Raw genomic sequence first — 10,149 nt, 5'->3', positions numbered from 1 at the left:
CCTATTACTACTTCCTTGACAGTAATTCACTGCTCTTTTAATTCTTTGATATTAGTTTAGTATTTTAAATTGTTGTACTTTTTGATTACTAACATGGTTGAATATTTGTTATTTCTTGGACATTTCAATGTTTTCATTTATTAAGTATATAGCCTTACTGATTCTGAATTCCAGTTATTCAAGCAATCAGTACAATCTAATTATTATTTTTATATGAGTGCTTCATATTTTAAAAAGAGTAAATTATTGCCGGTTGCCAATTCTTCATTTCTTTCTTTATTTTTAATGCCAGCAGGCACATGAGTGTTCCTGAGATGGAGAAAGAGAGTACTCCCCAAAAGGGCTTGGTCACATCGCCATTCATTTTTCTCCAATTCTCCATGCCATCAGGATGCTAGGCACATGTGAGGGTGGCCGGCGTGTTGGAGTAAAATTCCATTCATCCATGTGGGATCCAGCTTCCTCTGCATAGCACTTAACTACTGCACTATGAGACTAGCCCCTCATTTTAGTATCATCAATGAAAATTTTAATACATAAAGATATATTGGTATTTTAAAAGTCTTATACAACTAAATCTGCCAGTCTTTTTCTTTGTGATTCCTCCCATTGTTTATTATTTTAGAAACTCTTTTTCCATAGGGGGTCTAGATAAATATTTGCCTATATAATGATATTGGTTATCTTATATTAGCTCTGCTTAAACTCATATTCTTCAATCCAGGTCGTTACCAAGTTAAAAAATCATAGGAAAGCATTGAGCTACTCTTGATGGTATTTTTCAGGGGTTTACAAATTTATTTCTGCCTTAGGTTCATAAAAAAAAAAAATACAATGCTTTAACTCACAAACTGGCACGCAGGAATTGTGATTTCTCATGGAGTAATAATCTAAGCATAATTTTTTACTTTATAAAGGAGATGGTAATTGTGATGGACTCTGTTTTCCTACTGGACCGATCTTCTGGTTCTGTGTGACAGTTTAAATAAAGGGAAGTTTTGAGGAGTTACATATGTTCTTTGTAGAAGAAATTTGATGAGAAGTAGCAGCTTAGTATTTGCTATGAGGTCACTCAAAGCAGCTTTCAACATCTTTTGAAGAAACTACTCTTTAAAGTTTAATTGATCAAAGTAGCATAATGTACAGAAGTCAGACTCCCTTGTTGGCCTATCCATTACAGAGGGGTGAGCAGCAAAATGTTTAGAGCTGGAGGTTAGTGTAGACTCCAAAAGTGAGGTTGTTGCCTGATGCTTACCCATTAGAAGAAGAAAGATGCTAAGGTTTCAGCCTGAGTGTGAAAACCCATGCTAATGAGCCCCAGGCCTCTAATCTTAACTCTTAAGTGAAAACTTTTCCCTCCAGCATCAGTCAAACCAGAATGATTCTTCCTCTTTGTTCATGACTATTGGCTCAAAAAGTAGAAAGACACATGGACATATTCTTCATTCAAATTTTTCATTTATGTTGAGACTAAACATTAGAGTCTAATCTTGTTTGAAAAAAAAACTGGGGGAAAATAATTGATTTAAATCTACTGGGAGAAAGGGAATCTGGTGATAGTAATAAGAGAGGTTCAAGAAAGTTTAAAATCTCTAAGGGGAATTGTGGTTTGAAGAAATGTCTGTATGAAAAGACAGAAGCTTCATTTGGGAAAAAATTTAGGACATGTGGAGGCAGAGCAGGAGAAAGCAGAAACAGGGATAGTAGAGAATTTTTCATGTGGCTTATTCATCACATCAATATAATAACACAATCAAATTTTTTGTAACTGTGAAAAGACACAAGACTTCAGTAGACTATGGTCATTCTATTGTAGACTACTACTTCCTTAAGGTAGTATCAGTGCAAATTAGACTGTATTAGACTCTATGCAAGACTTACATCAGAGGCCTTCAAAAAGTTCATGAAAAATGTATATTGTGGAAAGAATATTTGGATTTCAATAATTTTTTGCACCAAAATAAATTTGTATTTTAATTTCATTTTCCACAATTTTTTGGCATCTCTTCATATAATACTAAAAAGAAAATGTCCAACTGTCATATATTATCCAAAATATTCTTTTTTTAGAATTATTTTTATTTTACTTTATTTATTTATTTGTTTATTTCAATTTGACCAGAGAGGGACAGAGAGAGATAAAACAAGAAAGCAAGCTGCCAGGTCCGGAACTCAAACTGCATTCGACCATGTGGGAATCCAGCACCCGTATCCACCATGCCACCTGCCGACCCACAAAATATTCTTAAGTGGGATCACAAAATCTGGATATGCATGAGTATGAGCACAGACTAGTGTTAACTATCACTTTTTATTATCCACAAAACACTGCATTTGTTTGATTAAAAATCAGATTGTTGCATTAAATTGTCTGCCATTAAAATATAATAGTTGTATGTTTGGAGAAAGAGGATTGCGGTATGATCAGATCCTGTGGAAAGTGTTCATCTCTCTCTCTCTCTCCTCTCTCCCTCATATATCCATCACTCTATCACAAATAAAGAAAAAATGTACGTATACGTGTGTGTATGTGTGTGTGTGTAGTAACATTAGTAAGGTAACTGAATTGGTGAGGACCTTTATTGTTATGGGAACTGAGGAAAAGGATCAAACGCTACTGAGGGAACGCTTTTCCTGAGTCTACAATCATAGTAAATGAACCTCTCTTCCCTCTTACCTTCACTCCCAACCTGTAGGCCCTTAGGTACACAATTAAATTCATTGTAATTTAAGCAGAGTATTTTGTTTTGTTTTGTTTTTTGTTTGTTTGGTTTTGGTTTTCGGTTTTGGTTTTGGTTTTGGTTTAAGAAGGTTAAGTGAGAGCACTTATGTAGGCATGATCATGTTGCTCGGTTCTAAGCCAAGACCTAGCAGAACTATTTCACTTTCACGAAGGGGGATTGTGGACACAGATGGGTCTAGAGAAGACAATGCAAGAAAGTCATGTCTTCTAAAACAGTCACCGAGCATCAGCTGCTCACAGTGTGCTCACACAGGATCTGGCCCTGTTCTTAACATGTCTTCAAAGAAGGAGGATCAAATCTGGCACTGTCCAAAGATTCCTGCTTATTTTTCTCTTGATCTTCCCCCTCAAAATCTCCCTTTGAACAGGATTTGCACATGCAGAATGAATAGAGATTAAGGGCAATTATGGTTTTTGTTTTGCTTTTAATGGCCCATGCAACCCTGAAATTTGCTCGTGAAGTCTATGGCTAATACTGCAGTATTGCCCGTCTCATCTGTCGAGTGCCATATTTCATTGCTTCCAAATGCCATTTCTGGTATTTTCTTTCAACTTCAATCTAAAGCTTTACTTTTCATGTGCTTTAAGTGCTGGGCACCAAGGATAAGAATTAAAATATCCCAGGGCTTTGAGGGAGGGAATGTTAAGAGATCCCCTAGTAAGATCGCCTGCCCACCCAAGATCCTGCTCATTTGAAAAAACAAAGGCAAGCAGCAGAGAGAGGAGGAGGAGAGACCACATTCCTGGGATTTAATAGTGACGCCTAGCCCAGTGATGGAGTCCTGGCAGGCTGTTATCTTTGTCTGCTTTGTCAGACTCAGGAGGGGAAAGGCCCCTCAAGAATCTATTTCACTGACATAGAAATGGCAGCTGGTGCTATTTCACTTTAAATAAATGTTTGGTGCTAACGCTGTCTATATAATCTCCCCTACAGCTAAAGCCTCACCAGAACAAAAGGCATGACAAAAAAATTAGTTGCATGCCAAAGTGTCCTGCAGTGGGAAGGTGTGAGACATTTCCTGGTCCAGGCCTTTAGCCCCCAACACCCCACCATGCTCACACTGCCCATTCCCCAAGGGGGTTGGGGGACCAGGAGACAGGGTCAGGTCAATCACCCACCTTGTTTCTCAATGAACAAATGAGGATTGTTCCCTCTGCTCAAGTCAGCACGTGAGCCTCTTTTCACAGGCAGATTTTGTGACACAAGAACAAATAAGTGGTTGGGGAGTGAGTAATAAATAACCTGTCGAGATACATTGGTGTGACTATAGGCATGCTCGCACTCAATCTACAATGCCCAGAGACCTACGGAGTGCATCTAAGCCTGGAGTTAGGAGCCCTGGTTTTCTCTCTTAATTTACATGAAAATCTTACATCACCTTACCATCAACAAAACCCCAAAAACCATCATAAGTCCTCAAATGATTAATTGGTCAGGGATTAGGGAATGCTAGAAATGGCAGGTGAAACCTGAATTCCACAAAGCAATGTATCAAATGTAAACACACGTGTATATTTGGCTCTAGTATTGGTATGTATGTAATATATACATATGCCCACTTGAGACACACACACACACACACATAAACACACATATGAGGGGGGTCTTCAAATGTTGGTAGGAAATGAATATTAAATATTAAAAAAAAACTATGGATGGATTTCAAAAATTTTGCATCAAAATAAATTTGTACTTTAACCCATTTTCCACAAACTTTTAAAAATCTTCATGTGTGTGCATGTGCATATGCATATACATACTTCTTTTAATTTTAGAGATCTTTATCAAGTATCTAAATGTATATGAGGATTGGGGCCAGACAGTGGCACAGTAGTAAAATGCTATATTCTGAGAGGCAATGCCACAATGGGAAGGTTTCAGTTCAAGTTCAGAGACCTTCCTTAGGACACCGGGTACCCCTGCACCCATGATCCAGGGCTGGTTGAAGCTGAGGGATTCAAGGTGGATCTCAGCATGAGAGCTCTGTTGGGGATTCTCTCTCTCTCTCTCTCCTTCTCTCTCTCTGTCAGTCATGGCAGAAATACATTATAAATGCTAAATATGTGTATGAGGACTGATGTGGATAACATGATGTTAAACGAATGATCTCTATTCCCAGTCTGGTAGATTAATGTATTGTGTTTAAATATACTCATTCATAATCATAACTATCACTTGCGGAGTGTTTCCCCATCAGACAGCATGCTACTACCTAATCTATTTTATATCTACTTCTCATACCCACTGTCCAAGGGATATTTTGCTTTTTTTGGGGAGAGGTTTTTGCTATAGTGGTGCATGTGCTCACCAGAAAGACAGAGGAAAACAGACAGAAAACAAGAAATCACCCCTCAGGGAGGATGGCCATGCCACAATCCCTTCTCCTCCATTCTCCACTCAGGATCTTGGGCACACATGCACACGCGCCCAGCATGAGTTTTAAGCCACTGGGTCCGGGAATTGAACCATGGTCGACTACATGGGAGTCCAGTGACATAGCCATTATTCTAACTGCTGGTCCTGGGATATTTTGCTTTTATCCTCTATGAAGTAGAAGTAATAAGTAAGTTCCATAAGATACGTTAACCCCCTCAAGGTCTTAGTGATCACTAAGCTAGTGATGCAGAGACCAGTCTGGTTATAAAGTCTGCTGCCTAAGTATGTATATAACTATGACACAAAGCAAAGACATGATGAGGCTATTAAAACCAAAAGTCATGGTGTTACAAAGGGCATAATTTCCTGCCAGAAGAGAAAACTTTCCTACCAGGTGAAGCTTCCTGGGAGAAAAGACATCTGAGTGGAACATCAGTTGTTGCATTGACAACCTGCCCATAATCATGGAACTGAAAGTTAGAATCCTGTTAAGAAATAAGACTGGAAGCTGGTCACCAATTAAATGACCATACGATCAGTGAAACGTGTCATCAAAACATGTGTTTTATTCTAAAGTATTCCAGCTTTAGCAAATGAGGTCATTTCTAGCCAGGGTGTTGCATTAAGACACAGTTCCCAACTCTGTGGCTATCAACTGGCTGAATGAGAATCGGAATAGCCAAGAGTAGAACTCATGGCCTCCATCCACAAGTATTCTATAGTCCCTTCCCACATGATGTTCGATATGTGTTTCCATCACAAAAACAGTAGGTAAGTTCACAAGTTTAGTTAATCATTTGAGTGTTTCTGAACAAACAATCATTAGCATTGGGCAGTCAGAGCTTCTGCATCTTACCTTAAGTGTTCTGGCATCTCAATGATGGAATCAAGTGCAAAAGCAAACAACATGGTTGTCAGACTCTCTGGATTAAAGTTCTGGTTACATCACCAGTCGTGAGACCTTGGGCAAATAAGTAAACTCCATAAAACTTAGTTTCCTTAAATATAAAAAGGGACAGTAATAGCACTTACCTCGAAGACGTTATGAGGATTAAATGAGATATATACAGTAAACTATGTCACATAAAATCTTGGCACATAGTAAGCACTGGGTAAACATTCTCACTACATTCATGATTCATTCAAAATAAGACAGAAACTCCCCTGCTTGATGAGGAGTGCTTTGGAACATTCCAGTCTATTAGCTTTCCTTTATTTAACACATTAGAATGTTTAACAGAAGAATAGTCCAAGGGAAAAATTAAGTTGTATGATTGAAACATTTGCTTCTAAGTACACTTAAACCTTGATTCACCATCAGGACTTAAAATGTTCATGCATCTTCACTTACAAACATCTCCCCAAGGAGTCTGCCATGTCTAGGCCAGTCCTCATCTGCCCTGGAAATACGCCATGTTACAAATGAGAATCATGATAGCAAATTGAGTGGCGCAGAAGGCAGAAACCTTGAAAAATTATGCCTCTGCTTGATCTGTTGCGGAGAGCCTAACCAACTATGTATAGCTCCCTGAGCCCAAGATTCCCCCTCTGCAAAATGAGGCTAAACTGGAAAGAGTCCATGGATCCTTCAAGGTCAAAACACACCTTCACATGACTTGGCTACAAAACAAACAAACAAAAAATTAAGCTATTTTTTCCAACAGAGAACGAAAAGGTGAGTGTATAAAATGTTAGTAGTCTAGTCTACTACCACCGTTTTAGAATAATGAAAGAGAAACGAAGGCACCTCAACATTATGGCAACCACCTGTAGCCACGTGTAGTTTGTTAAATAATTAAGAAATTGAATAAGTTGTGTTTTAGTTTCCTGATCCCGTTCTCTCTCTTCTCATTTCAAATGAGAAAGGTCTTATTTCAAAGCACAATTTGGTTCCATTCTGGTCAGTTCTTCACCAACCATTGAGGTAATGTTTACTCAACCTCACACTTTAGCGACTATTTATGAGCAGTGTTTACAAGTCCCAGAGGTTACCCCCGTAGTTATTAATGCTATGCAAACCAAATGCCGTCTGAATTTGTTAATCGAGACAAAACACAGGGGCAACTCCAAACCAAAGAGCGATAGTCTGTCTCTGGGTTTATTCAAGTGTAATGCACCTTTAATGTCAACTTAGATTTTTCAACTCTCTTCACAAGCCTCACAATAATTATAGTCAACAGTAAAGTTGAACTCAGCCAAAGAGGCAGCACAACAGGAAATTGTGGGGAAATTTTAAAAACAAAACCAAAACAGAGACCAAAACTCCTGTCAATTTTAAGAAAGGGTTAGGAAAAAATAAAACTTGCCTCAGTGTAATAAAATCTGGAGATTGTGAGGCTCTAACTCGGGTTCACAAGTCAGTCCTTGTCTACCTGATAAGGGTGGACACCACCCTGGGCTGGAGGCAGTGCTGACCTAAAGCAGGTCCACACTCTCTCCTCCAATCATCAGCCTATTTTGGGCTGCACAGTTAATGATCTGTTGGTGCCCACACTTTTCACTTTGTCACAACACTGCCCTGCAGCTGAAGCACAGCTGGCCTCTCGTTCTCCCAGCCCTATAATTTAGTTTAACAGCTTTAGGGACAAGAGGAAATGGCGGAGTGCCCTGGAGCCCCCACATTTGCTTCAAAAATTAGTTCCGTACCAGGCTGTATATATACTCACAAGTATTTTAGGCAAACAGTGTAGGCAGGTCAGGTCCAGATGGGCACAGGACACTGCTTATCCTGTCCTTCTGGCAAAGGATGTTGGTCTGTAGAGGAATGGGAGAAGCATAATAAATATATACAAGTGAGTCCATGTATGCATTCATGCATGTATGTGTGTGTGTGTGTGTGTGTGTGTGTGTGTGAGGAAGAGAGAGAGAGAAAAGCATGCCTCCACAAGATGGAGGTGAGTGAGTATATATGTTATACCTTCAGAACTATGGGAGGTCTTTTTTTTTTTGCAAACGTGTAAGTTCTACCCACAGACCTAAAGTAGCATTTCCCCACATGGCAACAGACACCTTGAAAATGACAACAGGTGTGTGGTAAGGGAAACCCAGCATGCACATGAGTCCTCAACCTCACTCTAAAACTCTGTGAATACCCCTGGGAGTTGGCAGAATAAAGGCTGAAATGGTGAGGCTTTCCCAGAGCCTCTGATTCTGCTTAGAAAATGGCATCCTTGCTCATGGACACATCTCAACTGACTACCCATGTATGCATCAGAGATGTTTTTGGTTTGGGGACAGTTTGTGGTCCATCCAAACTTCAGGGAATGGATGGAGGTCCATCCTTAACCTCCAAGGATGATGAGAATAGAGTCAAGGACTGAGAGTAGTGATGGAGCAGGGGCAGTGAGAGGACTAAGCAGGTGTGGGAGCTAGAGGAAGGGGCTAAAGCCACTGACAGAGGGGAGGAGGTTGGCTTGTTTCCAAGACTTTGGGGAAGTTCCGCTTCATCATATGGACATTATTTCTTCCCTCTATTTCCCCCTTGACAGTGCCTGATGTTCTAGAATTGGATCTTCAGAGAAGTACATAGGCAGAAGGCACCATGCAGGGTGAAGCATGGAGTGTGATAGCACCAGGAACCCACTTTTACTCCACGGATAACACTATTCATGTACCAAGTACCAAGGTGGGGCATGTGGAGACCCCATGGAGTCTGGAAATATAAGATGCCCCCAATCCAGCAGTTTATGCTCCAACAAAGAACACAGAAATCAAACAGCTCAGTAAATAATTATTCAGTTATAAATGTAGAATTAAAATTCTCCCCTCTCTAGGGCAGCACTCTTTTTTTTTTTCTTTTATGTTTTTTGTTTTTTACTTATTTATCCTATGAGAGACAGAGAGGCATCCCTAACAGGGTCTTCATGCTTCAGTATGCCCCTGGCTTCAGGAAGTCCCAGACCATGGGTGGACACACTCACATAGCATGTTCAAGGAGGTCTCCAGATGCAAACCTGGAGCTTTCCATGTGTGTCGGCCTTGCAGAACTTTGTTACCACAGCACCATTGTCCTACTCCAACATTCACCTTTTTTTTTTTTCCTGTTCTACACTTTTATTCTCACCAATGTACAAAAGTACTACCATCTATCCCATATTATTTTTTAAAAAAGTTCTCTTTGTTCCTGCATCTCCCTATAGTCATCATAGCATTTCTCAGCTTCCCTTTATAGTCAAACTATTCACAAGTCATCTATATCTTTTATCTTCAACATGTACTCTTCCATTCCTCATTGATCCATCCCAATCCTTTTTTCTCCTCCAGACTCACTTGAAGCTGGTCTTTCAAGTTCACCAAGGATATCTACATGGCTTAATCTGCTGAATCATTCTTGATTCTGAGCTTATCCATGTGCAGCATTTGGAGTAGCATGGTGTTGTATTAAAGACCAGGAACCTGAAAACAGACAATTTGGGTTCAAATATCAGCTCCAGTGTTTATGAGCAATGGGATTGGACAAATTTATTTACCTTTGGGTAAATATTTCCCATCTGTAGAACACGCATAAGGGAAAACACTTCATAGGAGGATTATAAATGTGCAATTAATTAGTGTATATAAAAACTTAGACTAGTGAAAGTTGCTTAATAAATCCATGTAAGTAAAGTGGTAGTGATAATAGTAAGAATTAATGGTATTAGTTCCTTGCTCATTTTTCATTTGGCTTCCAGACTTGTATGATTTTCTTCCTAGCTATTCCTCAGTCTCTATTTTTGGTCATCTATTATCTCCCCAATCTGGAGAATCAGATGTCCCAGATCTCAGTTATTGAATATCTCTCCTCCTGAGAATTCATCTAGTCTCACGTCTTCAGATGCCATCTGTACACTGACAACTTCCAAATTATAACCTGAAATGTTCAACCCTATACTGAAGACCATGCATAAAAGGCCTACTTAATATCTAGACCCCTACGTTTAATAAGCATCTCAGATTGAACTTCTTGTTCTCACCTCAAGGTCTGTACCTAAAATGCTCTTCTCCTGATTACTTACATGGATTATTCTTTCACTTCTTTCAAGTCTTTGCT

The sequence above is a fragment of the Tupaia chinensis genome, unplaced genomic scaffold (genome assembly GCF_000334495.1).
Source record: "Tupaia chinensis unplaced genomic scaffold, TupChi_1.0 Scaffold000634_1, whole genome shotgun sequence".
Lineage (NCBI taxonomy): Eukaryota > Metazoa > Chordata > Mammalia > Scandentia > Tupaiidae > Tupaia > Tupaia belangeri.
This window is presented reverse-complemented; position numbering follows the sequence as displayed.